General features: G+C 32.4%; 1 protein-coding gene across 1 annotated transcript in view; it reads right to left on the bottom strand.

The window, feature by feature from the left end:
• Nucleotides 1–18,027, bottom strand: part of H2.0 (Homeodomain protein 2.0) — a 66,524-nt gene that overhangs the window by 24,505 nt on the left and 23,992 nt on the right. The gene's annotated exons all lie outside the window — the stretch shown is intronic.

Genomic DNA, 18,027 nt, shown 5'->3' with positions numbered 1-18,027 from the left:
TCGCCATAATTGTGTATTTTAATGCTATATTCCTAACTTTATTTCCACTTCATAGCAGATTCAGACACCTAAAGAAGATGTAAATTATATTGCGGAAAAATTTAACAAAACTCTATTTAAAATGGTGACATGAGAAATATAAGTAAATATTTGTAGATTAATGCAATAAAATTTATTAGACATATAATTTTTTTCTATGGTTGTAACCCCAAAGAAAAACTTTACACAAACGAAATTTTCCTTTGTAAGATCGAGTTTAGCCGCTAAAATGAAAACTAAATCAGTAAAACAAGTTGTAAAATTATATCTCTTTGTTGCAAATTTTATTATAACTTTTCACAAAGATTGTATCCTTGAAAATGGATTATTAAAGAAAAGTAATCGTGAACAAATTGCGATTTTAGCGGCTAAACTCGAACTTAATACCCACCTCAAAAAAATAACTTTCATTAAGGGCAAAGCCCGAATTTATGATAAACAATGTAACATTTGTCTCTAATATAATATATTTGCTTTTAAAGAAAGTTGTTGAAAGTTATAATAAAACTTCAAAAATTTTGCTTCTCAGACCATTTCTTTCACAGAGCGTAAAAGATCTTAAACTTAATTCAAGCAAAAAACATAATAATTACCATGAACTATATGTAATATATAATTATATTGCCACTGGGAAGGCACTAATTAATTTTTTGAGTGTATCGTTATCCTCCTAAATGATGATACTTGACTGTTGTGAAATCAGGATAGTGAAACATTCCCTATATGTTCACCATTTGTATACGACACAAAAGAGCATACAACTGTCGTACAAGCAAACGAAATTTTCGACAAACAAATATCGTATGCCGTTTGCTTTTTTCCACAACAAAGTTTATTTGGAAGAAAAGTACAGAGTTTTTTGTCATAAGTGTTTAGTTTTTTATACCCACCACCATAGAATGGTGATGGGGGTATAATAAGCTTGTCATAATATAATAAGTTTTGTCTGCACGCAGTCCAAGTTCCTAGATGGGCTACATCGGTCCAGGTTTGGATATAGGTGCCATATAAACCGATCCCCCGATTTGGGGTCTTGGGCTTCTAGAAATCGTAGTTTGTATTCCATTTGCCCAAAAGTGAAAATCTGGAGGTATTTTAGGACCACAAATAGGTGAGTCGGATATCCCCCATTTTGACAGCCGTTGTACTGAATTTGCGTCACTTCTCAAGGTGTGGTCCGAATTCAGTGTTTTAGATGTGAATTAAAAAATTTGTGATATTTTGAAAAATGAATAAGTTTTATAATTATTTATGGATTTTAATACATTCTAACGCTTGTTTTAATCATTTAAAATACCTCATTTTCAAAAATTCGCCATTTTTCTAAAAATTCGCATTTTTTGACGGAATTTTAGTGATATGTACCAATTTATTAATTTTGACTATATTTCCAACCTATTGCCTATTAAAAATATGGGGGGGGGGGTGGGTTCAACTTAAACAAAAAATATTCATATAATCTCATGTGTAGAAAATTTTAATTATGCATAGGTATGTATACAATATTTTTATAATATTAAATTGAACCGTCGGGCTTTTTGGGCAGCAAATAAATCAATGACTTCTTCAGTCGGCACATTTATTCGGCGATGAACCGACATTAATGCCAATCCTTTGAGTCTATTCTCGCTAGTCGAATTTCTATGATACGTCTTTAATCTCTTCCATGGCTGAATAAGGAGGTTGAATCACGATAACAAAAACAACAAATTCAATATGTTGTTTACAATTTTAAGAAGTCAAAATCAGCTGATAAAAGAATCGTATGGCATTGGTAAAAGTGGCAATTATTTATTCTTTCAATTGTCCTGAAAAAATAATTCAAATCCTGAGGAAAATAAAGGTTCAAATTTAATTGCGTCACCTATGAGTGATTGTGAAGTGGATAATTCATCCGAGGAACGCCGATATGAGACCAAAGTTAATAATGGAAGTCAGTCAAATGGATATTCGCCATCTATTAACAAAAACAGTTTATGATGCAGTTTAAAAACTGATGTGCGTGGTATTTTGGGTCTGGAATATGTTATCAAGATACTAAAGTCATCTTTGAACAATTCTCCAGCTATGAATGCGCGAGTTTGTTTGAGAGGCATTTGCTATGCAGTGTCATTTGGAGAGCTGCAATCACCATAAACATATGATTTTGACATCTTAAAATTTGGTCGAAATAAAAAAATGTAATCATATGGCCCCATGATTTAACCTTCTTGTTCATCCATGAATCTCTTCATTGTTGAAAATGAACGTTCGGATGAGCACGTAGTAACTGCAGGGATGGAAAATGCAGTACTATAGTACGTTTTTAAAACTATAGTACGTTTTTAAAACTTTTTCACCCCGGTCAGTAACGTAGTACCCCCGCGAATGATTAGTACCTTTTGTGTAGACATTTTTGAGTCGATATCAGATTTATGGTACAATAGCTTTGACAAAATATTTTAATATTTTGAGAAAGTCTTTATCAACCTTATTTGCTAATAGTTTTTTACAAATATGGCAAAACAGACATGTTCATGTGGGAAGAAAATCTCTATTTTGTAAAAGACATAGTCAAAAACAGGATTTTATTGAACTTCAAGAATGTTTTAGTCGAAAAAAGAATGCGATTCTATATTATCGATTTTTTATTTCGGTAGAAAATGTTGTCAACATTTTATTTCTATATAGAATTTTTGCAAAATTTTATTTTATAGAAAATTTTGTCAAAATTTTATTTCAATTGAAAATTTTGTAAAAATTTTATTTCTATAGGAAATTTTTGCAAAATTTTATTTCTATAGAAAAAATTTTGCAAATTTTTTTTTCTATAGAATTTTTTTGCAAAATTATTTCGGCATAAGCCGGCTATCATACAAAACCTTTTTTCGGAGGGAACTGCCTGAATTTATTCTGATAATTGGTTGATAGTTTTGCTGCAAATAGAGGATGCTGATAAGGAATGTGGTAATTCCGAAACCATCCAACCATCTTGCAGTCTATAGGTCTTTGCCCAAATAAATTTGACAAACATTCTTTTCCTCTGTTGGTTAAACTACACTTGTAGTTTAGTCAATGTATGGTTTTAAGCTGCAACAAAAAAAAAAAAAAAACAACAATGCTTAAAGATCAAAACCAACAATAACAAAACGAATGGAAAATTTTATTTCTATAGAAATTTTTTTCAAAATTTTATTTATATAGAAAATTTTGTCAAAATTTTATTTTCTTTAAAATTCAGTCTCTTGACAATAATATTCAAGTGAAATTTTTGTTGAAATTTAGTAACAAGTACCTTTCCGATCAAAAAATACCTTTTTTGTACTTTCTTAAAAATTGTATTTTCCATCCCTGAGTAACTGGCAAAGTGACCAAAATTTTTAAAATATGCACGTTTGGAAATATCTCTTTATTGCTTCCATCGCTAAATTAGGCAGGTTCTTTTCGCAGGTTTTGCTCCATTTTATTTACACACGTGTGTTTGGCTGTTTCGTTGTTGTTCTATGGCCAAACAAGTCGAGTCATGTTCACAAAAAGAACAACAAACACACATAAAAAGCAGAAATACATTTTCCAAAAATGAAATTTGTGGTGCGAGAACAAAAACAATTTGTTTTTTTTTTCGACCGTCGTTTGACGGGCTTTTCAACTAGTATTCTATGATTTGTGCAAGTTTTATAGGTAAGCGTTTTTCAAAATAAAACCTCCAGCTTTTCTTCAACATCTTCGATAAGATTTTTCTATGCAGCTAAAAATATATATTTATTTATATAAAAATATTCATTCATTTCGGGGGGGGGGGTTTGATCCCCCTCATCCCCCCCTGAATACGGCCTTGTATATAGCCCCCCCACATATAAACCAATCCCCTGATTAGAGGTGTGCACGTGAGTGCAATTTCACTCCCTCTCACGTACATTCACGAAGCAAACTGTTTATTCACGAAATGAAAAAAAAGTACTCACGAACGCTCACGCACGAACTACTTTCAATGACCCACGCTCACGCACGATTCACGACAATTCACGTGACTTACGATATTTTCCAACCGGGAATGAGCAAAGGTCACAAAATTCACGAATAGAATATAGTTCGACAGCTAAATTAATTTCAGTTAACATACGAGTAAGAATTAAATCGTTATTTTTTTTCATGAGCGTGATTTTGCAGAAATTTTATTCACGCACATTCACGAACCGATTTTTTTTTCTCACCCACGCTCACGCACGACACATTTGTTTCAGTCCCATTCACGAGAGATGCTTCAGATTTCGTTCACAATTCACGTGATTCACACGTGTCCCGCGCACACCTGTACCCCTTATTATTCCTTTTGAACTTCCAGGGGGAACAAATTTCATTCAACATCGGCAATTGTTATCATCTACCTGTACATGTTGGTGTATAACAGTAATTTCATGGCATTGTCTACAATTGCTAATCATTAAAATATTTAGAATTTTTATTCGCATTCATTTTATTCAGTTTTATTTGTTTAAATAATAATAATAATAATATATTGTTTTGTTAAGAAATGAAGAATTTTACGCAGAGAGTATCTGTGGGGAATGAGGTAAAAATGTGAGAAAAATATCTATTGCAAAATATTAGAGGAATGTTAATATCCAGTTGTATAAAAATCATCAATTGCCGCTAAAGAGTGATGAAATAGCCTGCCATTTGCCACAATAACAATGTTGCCAGTATCGGAGTTTTTGTTTTTATTGACGGATGGGAACGACATTATTGAGTGGGGACTTGGGGATTTTATGGGATATTTTCGTAAATTTGGGCATTTTTCAATTCAGTGTACACGCAAAAAAAAATAATTCTTTCCTCCCACACGAAATTTTAGACAAACAAAGATCGTTTCTCATTTGCTTTTCGCTGTAAGGAAGTTTATTTGGAAGAATTGGCTAACTGCATTTTCCCTCGCATCTTTCTCACTTACACGAGGTTTTTTAGTTCTGAGCACCTTGTTCTGTAATGCAAACAATGCAGAAGAATTTATTAGATTTTATATTTTTGTTTTTTTGTTTTTTAATTTTACATTTCGCCTGGACGGAGAATCGAACCGAGCATGCAATCTGTAATCCAGCACACTATCCATTGGGCTACGTAGCTGTTAGTGTCATCAATAAAAAATTATCGTTCTAAGTTATATTTATATAGCATAGTTTGCGATGCACACGAGCCTATTAAACAAATTTCATTTAACAGAAAAATACATTTAGTTGGGCACCGTGGAGCAGTGGTTGGTACGTCCGCCTTGCATACCAAGGGTCCTGGGTTCGATCCTTGCTTTCACCGAACACCAAAAAATAATTTTTTTATTGCAAAAATAAAAGTTTTTGTAACAAACGAATTTTTTCGGTGATAAAAGTTTTAAAATTTAAAAAAAAAAAAGAAATTCAAAAAACTCTAACAAAAGAAAAACGTTTTCGGTACACGTTTTCCAAACGTTTTTTCTTTGCGTGTAATACTAAAGATGGTTTAGAGTAATTATGATGTGGAAAATTCTTAAGAATCATAACGAATCCGCAAAAAATAATTCTTTCCTTGAAAGGAAATTTTAGGCCGACGAAGTTTTCTTCTATTGGTAATGTTGTCTCTTCGAAGGCAAATAAATCTTAGTTTGCGGTACCCGTTGCAACGCTTGTTCCCCACGAATATTCCTTAGCCTTAAAGAAATTACTTTAACAACAATAGAAAACTTCGTTCGCCTAAAATTTGATTTCGCAGAAAAGAAATTGTGTGTTTGCGTGAATTACAACCATTTCTTATCGTATGGGAGTGTAAAAAATTGGCTATTCACTTGAAATTTGGCATAGAAACTTATCGCAGTAGATTGCGCGAATTGCAAATGTATATTTTACTACGCTTTTCCCTGATGTTTTTACACTATTGCGAAATCTATACCCGGAATCCTCCTTAATATGTCACATAAATATACACACAACAAAAACGTGTAAAAAGCAATGAAAATGATCTGTTTGGATCCGGAAGCTGTGCAAAATTGGCTCAAATCAATGAATTTTACATGGACTTGCCATAGGGTGTGATGATATTTGTGTATTTCAAATTTCATTTTAAAAAGATAAGGAAAACATAAACAAGTAAAATATTTCTAAACTTTTTCTACTTGCATCTCTACACAAAGTCCTTTTAAATAACAATAGCAAATATTCGGTCGCATTTCACGTCTGTTAAGAAATGGTGAACTTTCCAAATATTTTGTGGAAATTTCCGGTAAAATGCAGAAAATTTAAATTTATTGCTTAGTAAAATAAACGATTATTATAAAGGGTGATTCTTTTGAGGTTAGGATTTTCATGCATTAGTATTTGACAGATCACGTGGGATTTCAGACATGGTGTCAAAGAGAAAGATGCTCAGTATGCTTTGACATTTCATCATGAATAGACTTACTAACGAGCCACAACGTCGAATTTTCAGTGAATGGGCCCTAGAAAAGTTGGCAGAAAATCCGCTTTTTTATCGACAAATTTTGTTCAGCGATGAGGCTCATTTCTGGTTGAATGGCTACGTAAATAAGCAAAATTGCCGCATTTGGAGTGAAGAGCAACCAGAAGCCGTTCAAGAACTGCCCATGCATCCCGAAAAATGCACTGTTTGGTGTGGTTTGTACGCTGGTGGAATCATTGGACCGTATTTTTTCAAAGATGCTGTTGGACGCAACGTTACGGTGAATGGCGATCGCTATCGTTCGATGCTAACAAACTTTTTGTTGCCAAAAATGGAAGAACTGAACTTGGTTGACATGTGGTTTCAACAAGATGGCGCTACATGCCACACAGCTCGCGATTCTATGGCCATTTTGAGGGAAAACTTCGGAGAACAATTCATCTCAAGAAATAGACCGGTAAGTTGGCCACCAAGATCATGCGATTTGACGCCTTTAGACTATTTTTTGTGGGGCTACGTCAAGTCTAAAGTCTACAGAAATAAGCCAGCAACTATTCCAGCTTTGGAAGACAACATTTCCGAAGAAATTCGGGCTATTCCGGCCGAAATGCTCGAAAAAGTTGCCCAAAATTGGACTTTCCGAATGGACCACCTAAGACGCAGCCGCGGTCAACATTTAAATGAAATTATCTTCAAAAAGTAAATGTCATGGACCAATCTAACGTTTCAAATAAAGAACCGATGAGATTTTGCAAATTTTATGCGTTTTTTTTTTAAAAAAGTTATCAAGCTCTTAACAAATCACCCTTTATATATATCACCTCAAAAGAACATCTTGTGAAGAGAAAATGAAGTTCATCTCTAGAAGAGCATTTTTGGATGTTCATTAAAAATAATGAATTTCAAAAACTTTTGCTGGGTAGATGCTGAAAATGGAATATATTATTTTTTTAACACTCAGAAGTAAATTTAGTTCTCAATTATCTTATGGGACTTATTCATTGTATGTTCCTTAAAAATAACTCTTTTTCTTAGAGATCATATCATTCATAGCACAAAAATTTGGAAGTTCTTTAAAGTTCTTCAAAAGCTCTTTCAAAAATGTGCTCCTAAAGATGTTCTTTATGTTAACTATGCAGGAAGTCCTTTTGATTCAATTGTTTCATATTTTTAATAGGTAATTTTAACTTTTTTGTTTCAAATAGGGTAAAACGGAATTAGAAATTATAAAATGGTACAAATTATTCATTTTTTGTCAAAAAACGAAAAATCCATTGTAGAAAAATTGCGAATTTTTGAAAATATTTGAGGTCAAACGTTTCAGACAAGCGTTAGGATGCATTAAAAATGATAAAAATAAATTTAAAAATTATTTATTTGGCAAAAATAAATTTGGATCACACCTTAAGAAAGGATGCAAATTCTGTGCAAAAGTTGTTGAAATGGTAGACATCCGTCCTATGTCAAGCCCATGTTAAATTCATCGCTTCTGCGCAAATTTTGCACCACTTCCGGATCCAAAAAGAACATTTTCACTACTTTTATGGCGACGCTTTTTTACTGGGATGATAATTATCTCTCATTTTCTTTTTAAATGAAAGGAAATACAAATTTATTTCTCCAAATCATCATATTTTCTTGATATGCAACAATTCAATATAAATTTAATTATATTAAATAAGATCCTTTAGATTTTAACCAGGTGTTCACAGTTATTTTCAATCTATTAAAACAATTTTGCCAACGCCCACATATTTATTCTAATGTACAAGGCGATGATTGTTAGCAAATGAACTCATTAAAATATTTGCTTTGTGTTTTAATAAGCAATCATCATAATCTCCATAAATCGATGAAAATTTATTGAAATGAGAGGAAGGTGGGTATGTGCGTTTTCTTATTTTGGTTCATGGCGAATAAGCATTTTCGAATAAATATTTATGTTTATAAATCAATACAGTGAAAAGTACCAAATATTTATTATATTTATTTTTGGAAAATGAACGTGATAACAAAGAATGACTACGGCAAAGTCATTTCGCCAGAAACTACACAGTAAAAAAAGTCCATCGTTAAACTTAGCATAAGCTTTCCAATAAAAAACGTAATATAAACTTAAGAAGACAATTTCATTGGTCTGGGAAAAATGTTCTTAATAATTTATAAAAATAAACTAATTTTATAAATTATTAAGAAATAAACTAATTTTTATAAATTATTAAGAAAATTTTCGCAGACCAATGAAATTTTCTTCCTTCCTAAAATATTCATTTTTAAAATAATTTCAAAACAAACTAAAGTAGAAGACAATTTTCGTACAATTCTCAATAATAGTTAGGTTAGGTGGCAGCCCGATGTATCAGGCTCACTTAGACTATTCAGTCCATTGTGGTACCACATTGGTGAACTTCTCTCTTATCACTCTTTTTTATAGCCGAGTCCGAACGGCGTTCCACATTGCAGTTAAACCACTTAGAGAAGCTTTGAAACCCTCAGAAATGTCACCAGCATTACAGAGGTGGGATATTCCACCGCTGAAAAACTTTTTGGTGTTCGGTCGAAGCAGGAATCGAACCCACGACCTTGTGTATGCAAGGCGAGCATGCTAACCATTGTACCAAGGTGGCTCCCTCAATAATAGTTAGATTGAACTACGGCGTGATTAATATGGTAAAGTTTTGGGGCCAAAGATTTAGCTATTTATTTTCATTTATCAGGAGGACAAATTTCATAATAGGTTGTTAAAATAGAAAGAAGGTTTGCACCATTTCATTAATTTAACGACGCATTAACGCAATGAAATTTAGTTAAATTTATTCACCAAGTAGTCCATTTTTCCAATAAAACAATTTACTTTCTTCTGTGTAATATACACTAAATAAGTTTACTTGAATCTTTGAACAAAGACATTTTTAAAAATCCAAACTATAACGGGTAATTCAAAGTAAAACATTTTTTACTTTTAATTTTTATTTAAAAAAATTATTTAATTTTTATTTAAGATTGAGGACAATGATTTTGTTGGACGTAATATCTCTTTTTCCAAACATTCCAGTAAATTTGGCGATTAAGATTATAAAAGAAAAATGGGACGAAATAAAGGACTACACAAAGATACCGATCGATGTTTTCATACACCCAGAAAAAAGTGTCTTCCACAATAAAGGAAAAAATGTTCATCAATTTAGTTTAGCCATTTTATTTCCATTCAGTTAAATTTTTGTGTGAATTAATAAAATTTACTTGTTTCAGTAAAAAATTCTAAACTGAAAGCAGTTGGGAATAGTTCATTAACTAGAATAAGGCATGGAATTTTACTAATACTGTTTTCTTCGCTGGGTATAAGAATTTTAAATTTTTTTCATTCTGTAGTATAGTGGTACATAAATATAGAAAATGTTAACTAATATATGGAATGCATTCTACCTAATTTCTACGAAAATCATATCGTTCAAACAAATATAAATGTCTTTGGCGCTATACGAAGTTCAACTTTCTTCACAATGAGTTCATTTTAACTTAAAGAAGTGGTCACTTTTTTCTGGGTGTATGTGTTAATATATTACAACATATTATGTTTGGGATATAAAATGTTTGTAAATATAGTTACTATGCTTGGAAGCAAACATATAATATTTTAGAAATAGCATATAAACATAAAGGGTGATTTGTTAAGAGCTTGATAACTTTTTTTTAAAAATAAACGCATAAAATTTGCAAAATCTCATCGGTTCTTTATTTGAAACGTTAGATTGGTCCATGACATTTACTTTTTGAAGATAATTTCATTTAAATGTTGATCGCGGCTGCGTCTTAGGTGGTCCATTCGGAAAGTCCAATTTTGGGCAACTTTTTCGAGCATTTCGGCCGGAATAGCCCGAATTTCTTCGGAAATGTTGTCTTCCAAAGCTGGAATAGTTGCTGGCTTATTTCTGTAGACTTTAGACTTGACGTAGCCCCACAAAATATAGTCTAAAGGCGTCAAATCGCATGATCTTGGTGGCCAACTTACCGGTCCATTTCTTGAGATGAATTGTTCTCCGAAGTTTTCCCTCAAAATGGCCATAGAATCGCGAGCTGTGTGGCATGTAGCGCCATCTTGTTGAAACCACATGTCAACCAAGTTCAGTTCTTCCATTTTTGGCAACAAAAAGTTTGTTAGCATCGAACGATAGCGATCGCCATTCACCGTAACGTTGCGTCCAACAGCATCTTTGAAAAAATACGGTCCAATGATTCCACCAGCGTACAAACCACACCAAACAGTGCATTTTTCGGGATGCATGGGCAGTTCTTGAACGGCTTCTGGTTGCTCTTCACTCCAAATGCGGCAATTTTGCTTATTTACGTAGCCATTCAACCAGAAATGAGCCTCATCGCTGAACAAAATTTGTCGATAAAAAAGCGGATTTTCTGCCAACTTTTCTAGGGCCCATTCACTGAAAATTCGACGTTGTGGCAGATCGTTCGGCTATTCATGATGAAATGTCAAAGCATACTGAGCATCTTTCTCTTTGACACCATGTCTGAAATCCCACGTGATCTGTCAAATACTAATGCATGAAAATCCTAACCTCAAAAGAATCACCCTTTATATGTATCTAGAAAGAGAGACCTAGAGTGTATGCCTAACTTATAAGTAAAAGAATGGAAGCAACCAATTGGCGCCTTAAAAATATATATACACTAAGAAAATTTCGTTAAAATTTTTTCTACCAGTGTATGCCTAAAGTTAAACATAATATGTTTGAACAATACAAAAAAAGTTTTGTTTTCGATTAATCCTGGAAATATATATGCTTGAAGCACACATAAAAATGTAGCTCGTAATTTATGACAAATTTTGAACTTAAATTTAGTTAAGCGCATTTCTACCCAGGTAGTTCAATTTTCAAAAATTTCATGAAAATCTCGTAATAATTATAATCTCTTGCAGTTCACGCGACTCTTTAAAATTAGTTAAACATTTTACTTAAAGTGGTGTAATTTGATATAGTTTGACATTAAAAGATTTGGTCAGTTTTTCGTGCCAGTAACAAACATTTTACTTACACGTATTACAAAATTTTTTCATACCAGTCAGTGCTCAAAATTTCTACAAATTTTAAAGAAATTTTGTACGGTTAAGTAAAATCATTAACTAGATTTTAATAATATTTTACTTCAAGCGAGTTCATTGTTTATTACTGCAGGGGACATTTCTACCAATTTTAAGGAAACTTTTGTATGGGTAAGTGAACTTGTTATTAGTATAGAAATTTGCTTTGTTTTTAATACATTTTTCAACTAATACAGTTTATTTTTATACCCGTCACCACTACTGTGGTACAGGGTATAATAAGTTTGTGCATTTGTATGTAATGCCAAGAAGGAAAAGTCTGAGACCCATCGTTTAGTATACCGATCGTCTTAGAATTAAATTCTGAGTCGTTTTAGCGATGTCCGTCTGTCTGTCTGGCTGTCTGTCTGTCTGTCCGTCCGTTTGTCTGTCGGTTCATGTATTTTTGTGCGCAAAGAACAGGTCGCAGTTTAAGTCCGATCGTCCTCAAATTTGGCATAGGGTCGTTTTTTGGGACAAAGACAATCGCTATTGATTTTGGAAAAAATCGGTTCAGATTTAGATATAGCTGCCACATATACTTATCCCCGATCTGGTCATAATTGGCGTATTTATCAACCGATGTTCTTCAAATTCAGTACATCCGAATATTTTATGAGTCTCGAAAAACTTGCAAAATATCAGCTAAATCGGTTCAGATTTATTTAAATTTGATTGAAATCGGTTCAGATTTTGATAGCTCCCATATATATCTTTCGTCCGATTTGCACTTATATGACCTCAAAAGCCAGAGTTTTGCCGTGATTTAGTTCAAATTTTGCACAAGGAGTACGTTTAATAGTATCGATAAGTGTACCAAATTTGGTTCAAATTTAGATATAGCTCCCATATATATCTTTCGTCCGATTTGATCTTATATGGTCTCAAAAGCCAGAGATTTGCCGTGATTTGGTTCAAAATTTGCACAAGGAGTACGTTTAACAGTATCGGTAAGTGTGCCAAATTTGGTTGAAATCAGTTCAGATTTAGATATAGCTCCCATATATACCTTTCGCCCGATTTGTACTCAAATGACTACGGGGGCCAAAGTTAACTCCCATTTACGTGAAATTTTGCAGAGATAACAGAATTATTATTCTAACTATGCATGTCAAATTTAGTCGAAATCCGTTCAGATTATATATAGCTCCCGTTATATGTACACCAGAGTTGGGGAAATATGGTAGACTGTTTCATATTTTAGACCCATTTTCAATGAGATTTTCCTCCAATTGACTGGATAGTTTCCACAGAGAATATAAAGGGTGATTCTTTTGAGGTTAGGATTTTCATGCATTAGTATTTGACAGATCACGTGGGATTTCAGACATGGTGTCAAAGAGAAAGATGCTCAGTATGCTTTGACATTTCATCATGAATAGACTTACTAACGAGCAACGCTTGCAAATCATTGAATTTTATTACCAAAATCAGTGTTCGGTTCGAAATGTGTTTATCGACAAATTTTGTTCAGCGATGAGGCTCATTTCTGGTTGAATGGCTACGTAAATAAGCAAAATTGCCGCATTTGGAGTGAAGAGCAACCAGAAGCCGTTCAAGAACTGCCCATGCATCCCGAAAAATGCACTGTTTGGTGTGGTTTGTACGCTGGTGGAATCATTGGACCGTATTTTTTCAAAGATGCTGTTGGACGCAACGTTACGGTGAATGGCGATCGCTATCGTTCGATGCTAACAAACTTTTTGTTGCCAAAAATGGAAGAACTGAACTTGGTTGACATGTGGTTTCAACAAGATGGCGCTACATGCCACACAGCTCGCGATTCTATGGCCATTTTGAGGGAAAACTTCGGAGAACAATTCATCTCAAGAAATGGACCGGTAAGTTGGCCACCAAGATCATGCGATTTGACGCCTTTAGACTATTTTTTGTGGGGCTACGTCAAGTCTAAAGTCTACAGAAATAAGCCAGCAACTATTCCAGCTTTGGAAGACAACATTTCCGAAGAAATTCGGGCTATTCCGGCCGAAATGCTCGAAAAAGTTGCCCAAAATTGGACTTTCCGAATGGACCACCTAAGACGCAGCCGCGGTCAACATTTAAATGAAATTATCTTCAAAAAGAAAATGTCATGGACCAATCTAACGTTTCAAATAAAGAACCGATGAGATTTTGCAAATTTTATGCGTTTTTTTTTTAAAAAAGTTATCAAGCTCTTAACAAATCACCCTTTATTTAATATGATATTTAAGTGTGTCAAGTTTGATCTAATTTGGTTCAGATTTAGATAAAGCCTCCATATATTCGTTTTTCCGGTTTATACAAATATGGCCAAAATTCCCACACTTGACACAAAATTCTGTGATGATTTCCCCATATCTTAGTCATATCCTAAACACTGTAATGTTTAGGATATGACTAAAAGAATTTCCACAGAACGGTTGAGTTTTAAATAAGGCTCCAAGTCGCCCGACTTGACCAAATAATATATCACAACCCATACTTGACTATATATCTTGGCGGGATCTAACCAATATCCCTGTAAAGTCGCCACTGCTAAGTATAAAAAATTGTAAATATTACTAAAATTGCCCTATATCTCGAATACATATGTATCACCTGATCAATCATAAATGCTCTTTTGTATAATTGCATTAAAATTTCTCTCGCTTCATATTTCCGATATTTTTTTACTATTTTAACATTGTGTTTCATCCCAGGGCGTTAGCCGATTTAAATTGTAATTCTAGAGTTTTTGTAAAATTACAAAAAATTGTCTCCATTAAAAGTATTTGTATCTGGAAATGCAAACCTTTATATAGTTCCCAGCAAATTTGAAGTAGCTGAGAGTCTACATAGTGGTGAAGGGTATAATATAGCCGGCTCCGCCCGACTTTAGACTTTACTTACTTGTTCTAACTGTCAAGTACTCATTAGAATAATATTAAACTTATTCGAACTAAGAGTAAGAAAATCGAAGCTAAATATAAACATTTTAGATACTTACACCAAGTTAATGATTTCACTTAATCGTACACCCTCAAAAAAAATCGCTTATTTAACATATGTTCCAAACATATTTTGCAGGAAGCACATATATTATTGCATACTGCCGAAACATTAATATGTTTGTTTTATGTGAACATATTATATGTTTGGAAGCATTTTGAGCCAAAAATATTATATGCTTGGAAGAATTTTTCCCAAACACGATTGTGCTCATTCCCTAACATACTCGTAATTTTCACTTCCACGAAATTTTTTAGTTATTGGCACCTTTCTCTGTAATACAAATAATGTTGAAGAAATTATTCACTTTTATAATTTTTTTAAATTTTACCTTTCGCCTGCACGGAGAATCGAACCGAGGACCATACAGTTTGTAAGCCAACACACTATCCACTGGGCTACGTAGCTGTTATAGTCACCAGTAGATAATTATCGTTTTAAGTTACATTTATATAGCATAGTTTGCAGCGCCCACAAGCCCATGCAAACATAACATTATTTAACAGAAACATACATTTGTTTGCCACGTGGAGCAGTGGTTAGCATGTCTGCCTTGCATGCAAAGGGTCGTGGGTTCAATCCCTGCTCCGACCGAACATTTTTTTTTTTTTTTTTTTTTAATTTACACATTTATATTTATACTATATTAATTTTTTTAAATGAAACATCGAAATGTGCGTTATTAAAGATTTATAGTCAGTAACAGTGCTTGATATAAACGAAATTGAATGATTTTTGGATAAAATATTATTTTTTATTGCAAAAATAACAATCTTTAATAAAAAACTGTTTTTGTACAAAACTTTAAAATTTGGAAGGAATTCAAAAACTAACAAAAGAAGAACGTGGAGTCGAGTATAAACATACATACATAATTTTATAATATAAACATAAATTTATTTAGGAGTGAACAGTTTTTTACTAGCATTTAACACCATCGCTCTAAAATTCCTTTTATTTTTCTTTAATAATTCATTTTAAAGAAAATAAACTTTTTAAATTGTTTTAGCTGTAAAAGTCGAACTTAATGCCCGCTTTTATATTTGATGGTGTCCGTCAACTCCTCGTGGACTACTTTGTAATAAAGAGAAACTAAACTTTGTTTTTTTTACATTTTACTGTGTAATTTTTCACTATTTCCTCCTTATTTCATTTTACCGTCCAAACTCTAAAAAGAGTATAGTGCCCTTTCGTTATTTTTATGAAGACCCCTGATTTCTTTTAACGAACCAAGAAAAAAATAATGCCAAAATGATAAACAAAACACATGTCCACACATACATAAAATGCTGCTCTCAAGGTGAAAACATAAGCTGTTTGTTTTTCAAATGTCTATTCTCTTGGTTCAGAATGTATATTCTCTTTATTCAAATTAAATAATATTTAGACTTAAACATATCAAATTTTTGGCCCTATCATAAAACAGTTTTCCGAAACAACATACAAGCGATTTCACAGAAATTGTTCTCTTTTGACTCTTTTGCTGTGTTATATTGATATCTTTCGTCAACTCTCACGGTTTCCATCTCTATTTCTCTCTATACTCTCTCTGTCGCTTTGAATAAAATATCACAACATATGTATGTTTAGTTGAAATTTGTAAATTTATATATGTTTGTATTCACACATATGATTTTTATGAAACATTCATGCCCCAAACATAATATATTCTAACATATTAACATAGATGTCCCAAACATTTAGTGTTAGTTTAGGAAAATTACATGTTCGCACTTAAATATATTGTGGTTTAAAATCGTGCCCGAAACACATTTTGTTTATATCGGAACATATGAAAAACATATTTTTCTAACAGTGTAGAAAATGTCTTTAAATAGGTACAAATTTCGTGAACCATAGTAAAAAATGAACCTACTGCACTAAAAAAAATATTGTCGTGAGGTCAAAGATTTCATGTCTTTAAAATACGAATACAAATTTTGCTTAGAATAGAAGACGCATTTCTCTAATATAAAGTTTTTTCCTTTTCCAAAAGTCGATAAACTTTTCAATGAAGTAGTATTGTCCTTATAATTAAGTGACTTCACTTAAAAATGGGTTTCATAACATGAAAGAAAAAATATTTGGGGTAAGGTCAACTTGACTTTAATAATTCAGAATACTTCTTTAAATTTAATGAAATTGTCTTTAAATTTGTTGTCTCTTTGCACACAGAAAAAAATTTCCGTAGTAACTTATTTTTTTTGGAAAAAAAAAATAGTTGCTTGTAGTTAAATTTTATTATTTTTATCGAAATTTTCCACAGCTTAATGAAATCTTACTTTTTTTAAGTATGTCTCAAAAATTTTATGAACTAAACGTGAGTATAAAGTTCAATGAGCGTACACATAAGTTCAATATGAACTAAAACAAATGAAAATTTTCGTACGATTCCCAAAAATAGTAAGAATGAACTACTGTATGGTTAAAATGGTCATGATTTGGCGCCAATGATTTTCTTATTTACTTTTAGTTAATTTTTTCTTCTATGAGATGATGTAATTTCGTGAACTGCAGTTTAAAAGTACAACAGGGCATTAAAATTCCCTGGTTCTAACAACGCTTTGTGGAAATCTCAAAATGTGGAGTAAAACTTAGTTCAATTTTCATGCGAGGTAGTTCATTCTTCCTATAAAACAGTTCACTTTTTTTCGATGCTTCTTGACTACAAAGCAAAAAATCGTTCAAATATAGGACATGTTTTTCAACACTCTATTTTAAAGATACTGGAAGTCGAGTCTTAGTTTGGAAAATAAAGTTGTCGTTAACTCGTTTTTAACGGACTTTGATAGCATAGGAAGAAGAGAAGCTGAAAAGGCGAAAAATTAAAATTGGCTTCCTAGAAGCAAGTACACAAAACCCAAATTTAAAAGAGAATTGTGTCTTAAAAGTATCCTTACTTGTATTCTTCGCTTCTTTGGCTCGGAATCAATACCAAAATTTTTAAAGTAAAGACAAAATCTTTGGAACCGGTCATGCTTCTTTTCAATGTGACTAAAACTAAAAATAAAACTGTCTTAAGGGCAAAATCGTGATCATTTTTAGCACCATGTAAGAAAAAATATCATTAAGTTTTATAAAATTGAACTGACTAGTATGAAAAAATTTTGTAATACACTGAAAAAAATATTGTCGTGAGGCCAAAGATTTCATGTCCTTAAGATACGAATGCAAATTTTGCTTAGCATAGGAGACGCATTTCTATAAAGTTTATTTCCTTGTCCAAAAGTCGATGAGCTTTTCAATGAAGTCGTATTGTCTTTATAACTAAGTAATTTGACTTAAAAATGGGTATCATAACATGAAAGAAAAATTTGGCTAAGGTCAACTTGACTTTAATAATTCAGAAAAATTTATTAAAATTAATTAAATTGACTTTAAATTTGTTGTTTTTTTTCATCTTGTCTACAAAGCAAAAAATCGTTCAAAAATAGGACATGTTTTTCAACACTTTATTTTAAAGACGTTTTTTACTTGAAACATAGCATAAATTCTACCGGAAGTCGAGTCTGAAT

The sequence above is a fragment of the Haematobia irritans genome, chromosome 2 (assembly GCF_050003625.1).
Source record: "Haematobia irritans isolate KBUSLIRL chromosome 2, ASM5000362v1, whole genome shotgun sequence".
Classification (NCBI taxonomy): domain Eukaryota; kingdom Metazoa; phylum Arthropoda; class Insecta; order Diptera; family Muscidae; genus Haematobia; species Haematobia irritans.
Note: the sequence above shows the minus strand (reverse complement) of the source record. Positions and strands in the feature narration are given on the sequence as shown.